Source organism: Taeniopygia guttata, chromosome 2 (assembly GCF_048771995.1).
Source record: "Taeniopygia guttata chromosome 2, bTaeGut7.mat, whole genome shotgun sequence".
Lineage (NCBI taxonomy): Eukaryota > Metazoa > Chordata > Aves > Passeriformes > Estrildidae > Taeniopygia > Taeniopygia guttata.
This window is the reverse complement of record NC_133026.1, coordinates 59,828,334-59,844,712: the sequence shown is the minus strand read 5'-3', so window position 1 is coordinate 59,844,712 and position 16,379 is coordinate 59,828,334. Positions and strand designations below refer to the sequence as shown.

General features: G+C 41.5%; 1 protein-coding gene across 2 annotated transcripts in view; it reads right to left on the bottom strand.

Moving 5' to 3' along the window:
* CDH20 (cadherin 20) overlaps positions 1-15,419 on the bottom strand; it is a 119,907-nt gene extending 104,488 nt beyond the window's left edge. The window contains exon 1 of one of the 2 annotated variants that reach the window (XM_002199225.6): positions 15,269-15,419. The gene's annotated coding sequence lies outside the window, so the exon portion shown is untranslated. Of the gene's footprint in view, positions 1-6,312; positions 6,452-15,268 lie in introns of those variants that run through there. The other variant, XM_030265390.4, reaches the window with a different exon arrangement.
* Between the last annotated feature and the right edge of the window lie 960 nt (positions 15,420-16,379).

The following is a 16,379-nucleotide window of genomic DNA, read 5'->3' as shown; positions in this document are numbered from 1 at the left end:
GCTCAGGAAACATTTAAAGGCTATTACACATCTTCAGGTTAGATCAGGAAAGAAGTACAAAAAGGAAGGCACATGCCACTTTTCTAGCCTCATGCCTTTGTCTTTCTACAGGTTTCACAAAACAGTACTTCTGCATTTCAATTCTGTGGATGAGCTCAGGCTAAAAGCACATGTAAATGCAAGCCCACTTTAGGGTCATTATCAAGTAAGACACGGAAAAAGAAGGCTATGAAAGAAGAGAATATGTGGCAGAACTGCAGTATAAGGATCTAATTGAAATCATCAGCAAAAAAATTAGCACTAACACATTAGCTGGATGAGTCTTCCGGGGATAAAAATGAGAGGGCAGGACCTCTCACCCTGCATTAGGAGACTGTCATTTTCACTTTCCTTAACCAAGGAATGTTTGGAATTTCCTGCTTCTCATCCTGCTCATCTCACTGGGAAAGGCTGATTCCCAAATACTCAAAGCATTTTGCATTCACGAAGGAGATTCTTTTTTGAGTTACTCATTCTGCCTTTCATTATTTTTTAATTGACACATTTCCCAGAGTTCAGTATTATAGAATGCTGGCATTGGAAGGATTTAATAATGAAGATATTCTTCTGCATGAAGGACACTTTGGAACACAAGTTCAGATGACCGGGATTTCTCCAGTCCTGCACACACACACACACACACACACACACACACACACACACACAGAGACACAGACAGAGTGATGGCTGCAACCCCACTGCAACTACGAAGTCTAGATTAGCTAAGATTGTTTGAGAGAAATGTAACAGTGCCTTTTATTATTTTCCTTTCACAAGAGATTAAAGATAGAATATTTACTATGATCATACAATTTTTATATCAGATTGAAAAACAGAATTTCCATCTTGCAAGAAGTTATAGCATTTGACATTTCTTCTAAGTCAGGCTAAAAATCCCAAATAATGCAATTTATCTTTCCATGGAGTTCTTAAAAATCGGTTTTAAAATGCAAAAACTTTAATATCTATGGTATAAGTAATTTCAAAATTTTAGAAATAAAATGTTTAGTGTTAAGGAGCTAGAGGGGTGTGGTGATCTTGCTCCTTCACTCCAACTTCAGATGGCCACAGCTGAGAGCTGATATTCTTGACCCACTTGTCTCTATCTGCCTATGGATCTCTCTCCCCAGACAGAATTAGAACTCCACCAGACATAAGAATCTCATGGTGTGGCTGTTCCCAAGAGGCTTCCCACCAATGCAACATCTCATCCCAATTACAAAATATATATGCCAGACAGATTTTCCTGTGGAACATTTTACTAAAAGGTCTATTTTCACTATGAATATTTTCAAATTTAATGTACAACAGAAAAATACTTAATTGAACACTTTAGTGATCAAACCTAGTCGGTTTTTTACAACTTGCTTTTTTGAATCCTTTGAGTGTGACTATCAGGACAGAATATCAGGTAAGAAGACTAGTATCCAACTTAGAATCTCAGTGTGATTTGTAAATAAGAAAGGACTTTGAAAAGCATTTGAGATGGATCTTTCTTCATGGCCTCAAGTTTTAAAAGTATGTTTTATAAGCAACACTTTTTATAATTCTTTTCATGCTAATATTGATTAAAAAATTATTTTAGAACTGGAAATCAAGAAGCATACTGGAATATTTTTCTATAAAACTTTCAACAACGTATAGACCTCATTGGGAATCTGTGCAAGGTCTAGCACAATGTATAGAATCCAAGCCAGAGTTTAGTGGGGTCATCTTTGTAACAGAACTGTAGCAATAAATTCATTTAAAAAAAATCAGAGACCATCAAGCAATCAAAAATCAGTTGCTTACTACAAAGAGAACTCCGACCTTCTTTTAGTGAAATGTATTCTCATTGCACCAACATAACCCCATTGAAAGCAGTGAGCTTGCATTATGGTATTAAAGAGCAGAGTAACAGAGACATGCCATGTTGTAAAAGTTCTTTACATCTTTCTTTGAAATAATGACATGGGTCATTGTTCCAGATACCAGTTTCTTATGCAGTAAATCCTGGATCTTTAAGATAGATGGGCTGTAATTAGAACTAAAACATGGTCTATGGGGCAAGATCTTTCCCCACTTAAATCACATTTTTTTCATTGCTGTACTGGTGTAAATGGTATTTTTATGTATGTGTCCAGAAGAGAACTGAACTGCAATATTTCTTCTCTGCTGCTGAAATATTTGCATTAAAAAAACAGTATTTTACAAAAGTCATATAAACACAGTGCTTCCAACACAATAAATTTTGTTGGAATTATTTTGCACCATCCTTTATCCTTGAAATTATATCCCTTCCTTTGTGGACTATTTTAAAACTAAAATTTCTGAACTTATTTGAAGTAAGGCTCAGCAGTACATTAACTGGTGAAAATCAAAGTAGTTCTTTTTTTCCCCAAGCCCAGAAGAATTAATTTTGTTGCCACTAAAGAACAGGCACCCAACTTTTGAACAGAAACTGACCTAATATTTCTGAAAACCCTGCATGCAATTAGCTTCTTGTAAGAGCCATCTTTCAAGCAGTCTTTTTCTGCCTCTGAACTCCAAAAGCTGCTCATGAGATCCAGCAAAATTAGGATATTAATAGAGAAACATTTATCAAGCTCGATGGGTTTGTTAGAGGCACACTTGTCTAGTTAACCAACCCTGTCAGGGTATCTTTTAAAGCAGACAATACTGTTAAGGTCCTTCTTATTATTTCCGCTTCAGGTTTTTCACAACAGTGTCTGTCCAGCAATGGAAGCAATGCTGCTCTAGGAAGGGGTGCTCAGACAGCAGAAAGGCTGTAGCCCTCCTTGGCTATGGGGTGTTGTGGCGTCCTCGTCCCAGGACGTTGTGATGTCCAAAAGGACTCCTGGTACAGGGGGGTGTACGCCTGCACCCCTTAGAGCTGTGGCCATGTGGAATTACTGGTGGGTGTCCAAAGCACAGTGGGCTGCTGCCCTCCTGATCCCAGGGACTGCAGCCCATTTCTCAGAAACTTTGGCCTAGGCTGAAAAGAAGAAAATGGCTGGTGAACTGACATGGCAAATTCATGGTACTGGATTGGGAACCAGAGGCTGACTCCAATATTTGGTTTTTCTCTTGCCATTTTTCTTGATGGGCACACAGTTCTCTGGGCTTGTTTTACCTTCACTCTGCCTTGTATTCAACAGTATTTTGGTTTTTGAGTATATTCTCTTCAAGCAAAAAAAGCAATTTTTTTTTCCCCACCGGAAACATATGAACTTCAACCTTTTCTAGGAAAAGATTTCTCACATCAGGGCTCCTTCTTGGCACTTTGAGACACAAATCACAATCTTGACCTCTTCATTACTTAGTGCAATTGCTCTGACAGGTTTTTTGTCTGAGCATTTCCTAAAGGCTTTGGTTTCCCTCAAAAACATGATGCTTTTGAAATCTAAGCTTTGACAAAACAGAACTGTGATCTCCCAGCTCTGGTATTTGGACTGCAAGCACTGTGCCCTGTGTGTTTGTACTGTAGGGAAATCTGAATATTACCTAACACCTGCAGGCACCTCCAAACCACAAATTATAACTAATAATAGAAGTTTTACCTTTGTCTGGTGATTCAGTCTCAGAAACCTAAACTTGATGTATTTCCTCAAGCACTCAAATCCACTCTGTGGACAAAAGCTAAAAAATCCCTGTTGTGTCAGCAGATCCAAAGCTAAACTCAAATATTGCTCTTATCTAGGCATATAATCCCATCAGATTGTGAACCATTGGCTTTGGCAGTAGAGTGTCCAATAGTGGCAGAAGTTGTGCTAAGGCTGGACACCTATCCAACCCCATCTCTGCCTCCTTTTTCACTCAGGCTCACTTGGCAGTGCTGGCAGCACTCATTTACTAGCACCAGTACTGCACAAGTTTCAGATAAAGGAGCACCATTTTCTGCAGTTCTATTCCTTAAACATTTATTGTCACATCTGTGACTTTTTCGAGTTCCAGGGTTTTATATAAGACAAGAACATTGAGGTTATCTGATCAACTTATGCTGACAGTACCCCACACATGGCAGAGGACAAGAGGATAAAACACTGTTAAACATTGTGAATGCTGTGTCTTCCCCCTTTTCCTTTTTATTTCCTCTAAACATTACTGGAGAAGAATGTACTGCAAAGTCATAAATAAAGTATACTTGTCAGAAGCTATGATCTTAAAATATTCTAAGGGTTTGTTTGTGTTCTCTCCATAAATTGTTTATTGGTCAATATGGACAGAATTTGCAAATGCATCCTCCTTTGCAGTTCACTGATATTATCTCCATTCTAAATACTTTCATCTAGTATTAAGCTTCCAAAACCCCCCACTTTCTACCCTTTTTTTTATTGATGAGAAATTTATAATGCTGATCATTCAATTATGCAGCATTAGGTTACCCCATGTTTCTTATCCTTAAGGAGATGGTGAATGTTAAAGGACTGTAGGATTTTAAAAGTTATTATCAGAGGTAGGGTTATGTAGCTGGGTTGATACTTTTTGAATTGTCTCCATCTACACAATAAAGTAAAAAAAAGAAACATTTCTGTAGAAAATAAGTTTCTAGTTTATATTTTTACTTCCCTGTGTCATGTTAATGACACAGTAACAGGCCAACACTGTGAAATGATACCCTGGTAGGTAAATTATTACAAAAAGAAGTTTATCAAGGCAGTGATTTCAGTGTCTGAATAGCCCATGAGAATACAGAACAGGAAAGATCTCTTTAGCTAGAAAAGACACCAAACTTTAACACAGAAAACAGACATTTTTCTAACTCTTCTAGAATCCTGTAAAGTAAGGTGGTCTTCCAATAACACAATCACTCTGCATAGGGTGATATTTTAAATCAGAAGTGGTTCAGTCCCCTCTAGATAGTTCCTAAAGAGGCAAAAAAATCTGACCAGTAGACTTAAAAATGCTTTTGAATGCATGTAGCCGTTGATAGATTGGCTATTTACAGCTAGTAAGTCAAATCTGTTATGACATTTGGTAATTACCTCTTCAATAAATAACTTGGTAAGTTCCCAGAGAAAAGAAGGCAATTTATCTCAGAACAAAAACAGTTTTGGTCCACCAATTCTTTGAGGACAATTGGGTAGGTAACTGCAACTACATGGGGAATTTGGATACTCAACGATCATTAAAAATAATGGGAACTTAAGTGTCCAAATCCAACAGCAGTTTCAAAACTCTTAGCCATGCTCTCCTGGGACAACTTCTTTTTGCCCATTGCAAAGGTATTAACACTTAAACACTCAGAAAAGTAAGAGAACAAACTACATAAAACCCCTGTGTCAGATGGTTATCTATGAGTATTTTACCGATGTTTTACTAAATTGACACAATGAAGAAGAAAACAGAACACCTTAGAATTTATTTTTGATATTTTAATTATTGATGTCTCAACAAAACAAGGACTTCACAGTCAAAGGGATCATATGCAACAGGATTGAAGTGGTAACAGAATTTAATGGAAATGCATTTTTTTGAGGCTAGGAATTTGTTGTAAAAAATTAACACCTACCTGCCACACAAGCATATATGTTTGCTCTGGATAAACACCTGTACAGCCCAGTAGGGGATTACAGAAGTAATGCAATGAAGCTCTTTCTCCCAAGGGTGAGAAACAAATGAGGTGGAGATAGCAAACAGTAGTAGGGAAAGGTTATTAGCTATACTGGCTATCACTGCTGTTAGCCATGGCTGATTCATTGCCTCACTAACAGTAGCCTATTTAGCAGGCTGTAATACAAATGAGTCTTTAATGGGATCCCCTTCTCTTGCGAAGAACAGCAGGACAGCAAACGAGGGCACTTGAAGACTACGTGGGCCAAACAGGCAAGGAAAACAGACAGGCAGAGACTGACAGCTCAGCATTGAGGTGCTCTCTTTTCTTTCTCTCCTTTGCTTCCACTATTGCTCCTACACATTTGAATCTAGCAGCCAGTTCCTTTGTCCTCCACTTCATGCTGAGCTGTACCCTTGGCATGAGACAGCAGGAGCCCACCTGGAAGAGTGGATCCTCAACCACAGTGTATTTAACACAGCACCTTTAGTGGCACTACTAAGCTCACCCTCATGAGGATTCACCTTTCCCAAGTCTATACTACACAAACAAAAAAGGTTTAGCCATGGTTCAGGCCAACATTTCTATACAATGGTTACATTTTTTATATAGCCCTAATATCTACAACACATTGCTGACAGATGCCTTTCTCCTGACGTATTGATGAGCTACAACCTGAAAGCATATGCAAATCAAGGAATATGATTTTTTAAAAACCCCCTCCAATATTCTTTACTCACCCTGGAGACTTCTTGTGGGATCCAGATGCTGTTATTCCAATTTCTTATCTGTTACCACCAACTTCTCTCCTTTCTGCCATGCTCATTTACAACCATGTGGAACAGTTATTTGTCTTCTTTTTGTATTAGTCTATTTCCAAGCCAGAGCCAAATTCTATACTTGCAGCCTATCAGATCTATCCCTTTTTGTCTCTGTTATTCTATGAAAACATTTGTCATTTCTTTCTGTCTGCCTTACTATACAAATCCTGTTTTCTTGCCCTCCTGCAGCTTCTTTCTCTGTTCAGTCTCCTCAAGGTTTTGTTGCTATTATCATCATTTTGTCTCAGCATGCTCTCTGTCCTCTTGAAGGCTGGTTTGACAGATCCTCTCTTGTCATCTGCTTGAAGGCTGATTTCAGCTCTTCCTTGTAGCACTGTGCCTATGTGCCTCCTCCGCTACAAGTGTTTAATGTGGAGCTTGTTCTACCAGAGCTGCTCCTCGTGGCCCTTCCTCCTGAGGAGCGTCTCCAAGGCAGAAGGTGTACAGGGCTGCAGGACACAGAGCTGGTCTGATAATGTCAATAGCTGACTGCAGCCTTTCCAACAGGCCTGGCAGCCCTTCCCCTTGTCATTATCAAGGATGTGCGCTAGACATTTGACAGGATCTTCTCTGGGCGTCCATGGGGTGCCCAGAAAAGATGGTGTTTAACCTTGCTATTAGAATAAATTTACCAACTTGTGCTCACTCCTCATGCATTCTTTGCATGGAGAGTGCCCATTCCGTATCACTTTCTGAAGGAGACAGAGCAGCAGCCCCTCTCAGGAGGTATGGTAGTTGTTTACTGCATGCAGTCCTCCTTTGACATTGAAAGAAACTGAATGTCCAATTAAAACACACAGGAACCACTGATACAGAGTCTTTCCATATTTCTCTTTCTGGGAAAGCATTTTTCTGTCCTTCATAGGTCCGTCAGGAGGCCTGCAGATTTCCTCTTTATTTCTCCACTCTCTTCCTTAAAAACACATTTTTTTCTCTGAAGACTTAATATATTACACCTGCAGGTCAAGTAATACATAATATTTACTTTAATGGTTAATGTCGTCCAGATTATGCATGGATTGGAGGATGCTTGGGGCAAAACTTCAAATTTTATTTGAAGGGAAATGCTTCTTTTCATTAAGGAAGCTCCCCTTTCCAGAAGTCAGTCTTCTAGATCACAGAGAGAGCCACCATAACTTCACCTCTTAAAGCCTGTCTCTCCTCTTCAAAAGTATCTTAAAATTAAAAAACTAGACTAATTTCAGCAATGGGCTAAGCACATAGAAGGTACTCCAACTCCATAATCTAGTGAAGTACCTACATTATTCTTAAGAGATTTGCCAACTAGTGATCTACTACTGCTATTTTAATTTATGTTACATCGTGATTGCAATTCTAAATTAAACTCATACAGGCAAGAAAATTTATAGTTAAGCCTTTCTGTCAATCCTTAACTTTCTTCGCAGTAACAAAGTGACATATTGCAAGGGCTCTCGACTGTGTCTCACAATACCTAGGCATGAACAAAGGTTAATTACTGTATTGGATTTGAGTGACAAGGTTTTGCTGGTGGGGGGGCTACAGGGATGTTTATGTGAGAGCTGCCAGAAGCTTCCCCCATGTCCATTACAGCCAATGTCACTGGCTCCAGGATGGACCCACTGCTGGCCAAGGCTGAGCCCATCAGCAACGATGGCACCACCTCTGGGATAACTCATTTAAGAAGGGGAGAAAAAACCTTTGTGCAACAGCAGCTGCAGAGGGGAGCGAGGACATGTGAGAGAAGTAGCTCTGCAGACACCAAGGTCTGTGAAGAAGGAAGAGAAGGAGATGCTCCAGGCAGTGGAGCAGAGATTCCCCTGCAGCCCCTGGTGAAGACCACAGTGAGGCAGCTGTGACTCTGCAGCCGCTCGAGGACCCAAAATCAAAGCAAGTGGATGCCCAAGGTGGCTCTGACCCCCATGGGAAGCCCATGCTGTAGCAGGCTCCTGGAAGGACCTGTGGATGTGTGTAGAGAGTCCATGGTGAAGGTAACCTAGGCTGCCAGGATTTGTGATCAGTCCTGCAGGGGATTCACGCTGGAGCACTTCATGAAGAACTACAGCCCATGGGAAGGACCTGCATTGGAAGAATTTGTGGAAAACTGAGTCCTGTGGGAGGGACTCCATGCTGAAGCAGGGGAAGAGTGCTGGGACTCCTTCCCATGAGGACGGAGAAGCAGTGACAATGTATGATGAACTGACTGCAGCCCCAATTCCCTGTCCCCCTGTTCCGCAGGGAGGCAGAGAAATTTGGAATGAAGTGGAATCTGGGGAGAAGAGCTGTGTAATGAATTAATTTGATTTCCCCAAGTTGAGTCTGTTTTGCTGGTAACAGTAATTGGTGAGTAATCCCCTGTCCTCAGCTTGACCTGTATTCTCTTTGTATTTTATCTCTCCAGTTCAGCTGAGGGAAGGGATAGAGTGGCTTTGGTGGGCACTGGGATCCAGCCAGGGTCAACACACTCCAATTACACAGACTCATTTTTTACCTTTGATTTGCTAAAAGGAATCATGTAGAATAACTCAGCCCTGGTGCGCTCCCTTTCTGAAAACTCTTAGCACCTCTTGGGCTGTGCTGTCAGGTGCTGCAAAGCCCAACAGGGCTAACCCTACACCTTTCAGAGAGTGCTTGTTCCATTGGGCATCTGCACAGAAGCAGGGAGGGCATCAGTCCTTCTGAAAAAATTAAAATAATTTACAAAAAGGCCTTACTGAGAAACAAATCCACATGCTTTCTCCAGGGGCCCCATGGCAGCCCTAGCCAGCAGTATTCCTTCCCTCTTTGGTGAGGACATCAACTAATGGCATGGGCACATAAGAGCATCCCAATGCTAGGAAAAACAGAAGATGACACAGATGGCAAAAAGGTGAAAACAAAGAGAGAAATTCAGAAGGCAGCCCTATCACCCAAATAACTCTGTGTTTCCCTGGTTCCAGCTTAAGCTTGGACTGGTTGTGGTTTGGGGTATCAATCCCTGAATGCTCAGGTTTTTGAAGACCCATTACAAAAATCATCACAGTCAAACACTTTTAACATACAGAATGCATTTAGTAGTGTACCTTGAATTTATTTCTTAGCATATGAATTATACTTATGCTTTTCAAAGCAAAAAAAGGAGTTTAAAAATTGGAACTGCCTGTGACTGCATGAAATGCTCCTTTCATCCATTCATTCTGTAAATGAGGACCTGAGTCAACTCCTTCACAACAGTTACGGTTTCTCAAGTCTGCAAACACTTTTCAAATGTGGGCTCTATCTTTTGGAATGCCATCAAGACATGCTTGCTAGTTGTAGCTGGTGAATTTTAAGTGTTTAGCTTTCAGATGAAATGTATGTAACTATGTTAAAAATTCCTCTGAAAAAAGTAGGTCTTATACATGCGTTGCTGTCAGTTTTCACAGTTCTATCCTTTTTTTAATTACCCAAGACATTCTGATTACAGAGCTACAAAGTAATCTATTTAAAGCTGGATTTTACAGTGATCTAATGGGCACAAAAAACATACGGAATTAGAAAACATTTACTTCTCTTCCCCTTCTTCTTATATTGCCAAATATGTTTAAATCAAACTTGTTTTAAAAACAAATATTCCCAGGATAAGGGCTTTCATATCAACTTCTGGTTGTTTCTGCTGAATTAGAAACCTCTGGCAATTTTTTTCCTACTGAAATGTAAATGATGACATATCGTTAACTAGCAGCATTACACCACTAAAATACTAGGATGTGTCTTGCTTGCCTCAAACTTCCCTTTCCTTAAGTGCAATGCCTTAGAGGCAGCAGTGTTTAAATGGTACAAAGTACTCTACTAGCACCAGCCTGAATCTTTATTTAGCAGAACAAGCTTCACATTCTTCCCTGCTAACACAGTATATGGAAATGTTCAGCTCCTCCATAAAACACACTCATACACTATTACTGTCTACCCCAAGGTACAGCACTGACATGACAGATTCATGTTCCCAGCTGTGACATAAGGACTCTTTGACAATACCACAGTGAAAGCCCTATTAAGAAAACATGTGCCGGACCGTGCATCTGATGCAGTTAAATGCTATAAAAGATTTTCCAGGTGTTAATGAGTTGCACGAGTAGAATGAAAATGAGGGGGATCCGTATGCTTGGAAATTCTCAAGGAGCAGGACTCAGGCTCTCAGAGAGACGGACAAACAGCGCTTTATAAGCACCACTGGCCATGCTCTGCACCTGACCATATGAGGTGATGAGTGACCCTGACTATTCACTGGGGGAACTGTTCATTGAGGATCGTTTGCATGGGAAAAGACAGACTTTCATGTCTTCCTGCAGTTTACTACATCCTTTTTACTTTGCTCTATTTGGGAAAAAGCACTAGTTATTTTCTCCCTTTTAAGCACTTTTTTTTTTGTTGTTGTTCTAAAAAGAAAGAAAACATTATGCCTGTTGCTTCTTGTTTTTAGTTTTATGAGGGATTCAGCTTGACCCAGTATAGATAAGAAATTGTCATTTAGTTAATGTTAAAACATCACTACTTAGAGTTTATGTTTTAAAGGACAGACAGACAGTCTGTTGAACACTTTGAAAAAGCAGTGGTTGAAATTTTTCAAGGCAATGATGAGGCTTAATATAGATTCGTTTAAGATACGTATAAAATCCTATGTATGGGCTTCCCTGAGAATTTCAACCACTGATACTTCAGAGTATGTGCATATGTTATTTTGTACAACAGCTACCTACAGGAGAAATGTTTATTCATATAATCTGTTGACTTGATAAAAGATTGTTGCATTTCTTTAGCATGTGTGAATTTTATGGCTACTCTCCTTGAGGAGGTAAGTTTTATTTATCTATATATGACAAGTACAATGAGGGAAGGCTGCAGTGCAGATTGTTTCATGCTGTTGTGACCACGATCGCAGTCTTAATCCTAGCACACAACTGTATCTAAGGACAAAAAAAGATAATTTTGTCGCCATGCTAATTTCAGCCTGATTTTCTGAAAAGGGGAAGCTCCCAGTAATATGAGAACCAATGGAGTGTCTCCTCTCAGAAGTTAATTTAGAACGACCCATTTTATTTCCAACAGAAAAATCAGTACTATTTTATCTTTCATTTCCAATCTAATATCCCAAGTTGTCTACCCACTCTTCCCCCGCCTCAACGGAGTTACTTAAATTAACTTGAAGCACTAAATTTTCTTAAAGGCATAAGAAGACTAGGTGCAGAGAATAAGCAAACCACTGTAATAACACATTGACACAGAGTCTTCAAATTGATGTCTTAAGGGTTAAATTCCTCTGGCTTGCCAGGTGTTCTGTGCAAATGTTGTATTCATACAATGTAGTATCTGACCATTTAACCATATGTCAAACAATCTTTGCTATGACAACCAGATGTAGACATTGCCATGGAATGAAATTATAATTTTATTAATTACCCTTTAATTAGTTGATACAGGAGAGAACACGCAGTAATTTAGTCATAATTGGCCTGACTGAGACTCGATACTTAAAGGGATGGGATCTGTTTGTGAGACTACTTGTTATGAATAACAATTATGTCTGTGACAATGCAATTTTATTATGAAGATGTACTATGAATTTCAAACAGTATAAGCTAGTATTAAGGACAGGTATAAGATAGTATCCAGCATTCTAGCTACAATTTGGTGGAAAATATTTTCCTTGAATAAAAGTGTGTAATCCTCTGTGTATTTTGCTACATATTATAACAATTCAAGAAAGACCCCTTACCAAACTCACTGGGATGACCGAAGTGTGTTTTGAATGCATTTCATTACAGAAATTAGGAGCCACTTGCACTTAAGGAAAAAAAAAATATCTTTTTATCAATCTTCAAATTGTTCTAGACTTTAACATGGTATTTGTGCAAGTACAACATACAAATTTTTTGAAACACTCTTTGACAAAACATTAGAAACTTGAGCATTCTCTGATGTGACCACTTGTCAGCACACTTTTTGGATATTTGTAAGAAAGTGGAGCATCCCTAGATTTCTCAGATTACATAGGTGCAAATAAAGTTAGTAGCATCCCTGTCTAGACTGTAGCAATAGGTAAATGTTTTGAAGACATTCTTTCAACACAGATTGCTGTTAACTCGGGAATACTCTTCCCAGACTGAGTATTGAGTATCACTGTAGTAGGACAGAGCACATTCAACAGCTTAATAAAAATGCTTGTGAAGTGGATCTCAACATTGGCCCTTACATGCCCAGTTGTTAAGAGATTTTTTTGCCATTCTGGAGCCATCATTCTGTCCTTGCTCTTCTAAACTCTATGACCTGAGAGAAGACTGCAGTGTTTTATATTAGTTTTGTACTTTTAGATGGACAACATGCCTCATGTTTTTGCCTCTTGTCTTTCCACAAAAGTCTCAGAAAGTGCAGGTCAAAACCTTCAGCAAACACAGCTCCAACAAAATATAACAAACTGCTTTACTTTTCAGAGCTGAATGAAAGCTCTCTCCTTTTTTTTTTTTCCCCTTGTGATGGGTAGCTCTTAGTTTTTTGCATGTGCAGTGACAGAAATTATACTTAACTGAATTTCTTTTAAGACCTTGCCCAGTTACAGAATGATAATTTATTTCTTTATGATGGATGTGGAGCCTATATAGATATCTCCAAGCCAAATGAGTCTTTCATGTAACTGCTGTAAGGTCAAGGAAGTTATACAAATGATAAGTCTGCGTCCTTTACTATTAGACTTTTAGAAATCCTTCTAACTTGCTTAAATGACTGTGGGCTGCTTTTGAAGTTGTTTTTTCTTTTTAAACACAACCTCCTTCCATCCTTTCTAATGATTAATTCACTATTATCCTTCTTTAGCACAAATGTGTGTATATATATGTATGTATGTATATGTATATGTATATGTATATGTATATGTATATGTATATGTATATGTATATGTATATGTAAAAACATGCTATATAGGAAAGCAAAACACCTTTTGCCTAGGGTGCCATCTTCCAGTTAACATCAGTAAGTCATATTCTGTTGCTTGCAAGTGCATCTTGCTCAACAACTTATCACCACCTTCAGTACAAACACTTGCAGGTTGTACCTTCCTGCTGTGTCACAGGGAATAGCTAACACGGTGTAACAAGAGATCATCTCATTAGATTACCATGAAAGAATCACCGCTGCAAGGAACTTGAGCTGAACAGGGGCACAATCACAGTGTTGAAAAACTCTAAACAGTTTACGATTAAAGCCTTGTGTGACTGCTTGAGAAATGTCTTAGAGCAGCACAAAAGCTGGCACCATTAGCTTTCATCCCTGCTGAGTTGGCAAAAAAGTGCACACATAAGTAAAATGCATTAATTGGTATTAGTCAATCTAGTTAAGATGTTCATTCTCCAGGCATCTTCAGATTTCAATTCCATAAAATAGGATTTCTTTAAGTCTCATAATTTGATTTGGTCCAGCCCAAAATGATATTGACACAGTGGCAGCAAAAGTACAATTACACCCCAGCTTTACAAAGGTGCTCTCTATCTAGACTGGGACCCATGTGCTCCCAGTCTCTCTCTCTCTCTCTCACACACACTCACACAAACACACACACACACACACACACACACAGAGAGAGAAAAAAAAAAGCAACCCACATTAAAAAAAAAAAAAAAAAAAAAAAAAAACCAACACAAAAAACCCATCTGCGGAAGAGGAAAAAGTGATGTATTTTCCTATCATTTTCCTATTGCTATTTTTCCTTCCTTTCCCCTGTATTTTTCCTACTGTGCATTACTGATTACTGCACTTTAAGATCAGAATGAACAATTAACTGCCTAATTATTCCAGTCACACCAAGCCACAATGAAATCTTTATTCAGTGTTTACAGCAATCTTTGGCAGAGACTGTCTTGCTGTTTTTAAACCAAGAAGAACTGCTCCCTTTGGCTCCCTTCAGCATCAGCTGCCTGGGTTTCAGAGCTGGATGCCAATAATCAGCCTCCTTTTTCTCTTCCAAAGTGGCTATTTTTTTTTTTTTTAAGGGTGAAAAGACCTATTCTCATCAACTCCCCATATATTCTGCCTGATTTATGTCCCAGCCACTGGGTCTCTTCCTTCCGTATCTTTTACCATTTTTGTCCCCCTGCACCCCCTCCGCGCCGCTCCCGCGGCGCCCGCCGAGCCCCGGAGCCCCCGGACACCCCCGGAACCCCCCGGAGCCCCCCGGACAGGGGGGCGCTTCTTCCTCGGGAGCCCTGGCGAGGGGGCGAGAGGCGGAGGGGCTGGGAGGGGAAATAATTGGCAGCTCCGGCTGTACAGCATCCACACACATCCACACACGCACACCTTCTCCCATAGTATTTTCTCGTTCTGGCGAAATCTCGGAGGAGGCTCCCAGCCCCAGGAAAGTTGGATGGAGCCTCTCCATGCCCCTGGCGGCTCTTTTTGCCCGCTCTCCGTCTCTCCGACCCGCTCCCCTCTCCCGCCGGGCAGCCGCGCCACCGGGACGCTCCGAGCCGCGCTCCGCCCGGCGCTGCCCGCTCCTGCCGCCGCGGCACAGCACCTGCGGAGCGGGGGGAAGCTTGTCCCAGCCAAACTCCAGAGCGACCCGCTGCGGGCTCGCCTCGTTCCCCACCGCCCCCTCCTCGCCCTCTGACTGCGGCTGGACAGCCAGCGGGTCGGGGAAAGAAGAAGAAGAAAAAAAAAAACAACAGGAGGAACAACTAAGATTAAAAGAATACTAAAATCCTCAGGGGAAAAAAAGGAAGAAAAAGTAAAGGAGAAGAGAGAAAGGAGAAAAAAAAAAAGGAAAGGGGAAAAATAAGAAAGAAATAAAGGGAACAAAAATAAAGAAAATGAGAGGAAAGAAGGAGAGGGAGAAAGAGGGGGAAAAGGAAAAGAGCAAAAGAAAAAGTCCGCGGAGGAGAGGTCGGGTTACCTTGCAGTGTGGAGGAGCTCCCGACTGCCTTCCTAGCGACGGGACTTCCCTCCTCCGCCGGGTGCGCCCCTCACATCCCGCGCCCCCCGTTCCGCGGCCGCGGAGGGAGCCGCGCTCGCTCCTGTCTCGGGCTGCGGAGAGAGCTCGGGCTGGGGGCGCTGCGCGGGGCCGCGCGGCCGCAGGCGGAGGAGGAGGAGGAGGCGGAGGAGGAGGAAGGAGCCCCGCGGCCGCCCCGCTCTCCAGAGCTGCCCGCGGGAAGTGGCCGCCGCTGCCCCTGGCTCTGCCGCCCGCGGATATCGCGGCGGGTCTAGCGCTGCCGCGGGGACCTGCGGGAGGCGATTGGTGCCGGGGAGCTGCGCCCTCCTGCGCCGCCCCCCGCCCTCCTTCCCGGGGAACCCCCCCGCCCCAGCTGCGGCCCCCGGGCTCCAGCAGCCCCCGGCTGTGGGAGAGCACCCCCGAGTGTCCCCCCGCAGGGCTGCTTACACCTCGGGAGGATTCCAAAACGCCCCGCACTGGCTGCTGAGATAGACCAAAAGTCGCGCCGGAGAGTCGAAGCGATCCTTTATTTAACTAAAAGGGTACGGAGATGAAAGCTGGATTTCTTTGGAAGGCTCGATTTTAGTAAATAAACATGCTGAGGCTAATGTCAGAGCTACTTTTATGAGGGCAAACAGTAGAGTTTCCTGGAGGGTTTGTATAAGACTTTGGAAAAACAAAATAAAGGAGTTTTACATCCACCTTTAAAGATCATTTTAGTGTTCATAAAAGCTGCTAGGCTTGCTGAAATACTCCCCGTCCACAGAACAACAACTGCAAAGGCAGCACCAGGACAAGGCATCCTTTCTGCCAACCAATTCGTCTCGATCTTGACCTGAAGCAACCAGGAGGGCAGGTATTTCTTATCCACCATTCCTGTGCTAGCCTTCATCTTTCTGCACAGAATGGGAAGGCAGCAAACTTGCACCAACTTTGATGATTTGTATGTATGAAAAAGAGAAGGATACTTTTCCACTTGGGTATGAGGAGGTTATTACCTCTCTAATAGCTCCCTGTAGTAATAACTCCTTTTTGCTGCCAGCACACAGCCCATTCCCTGTCTCAGTTAAATTGG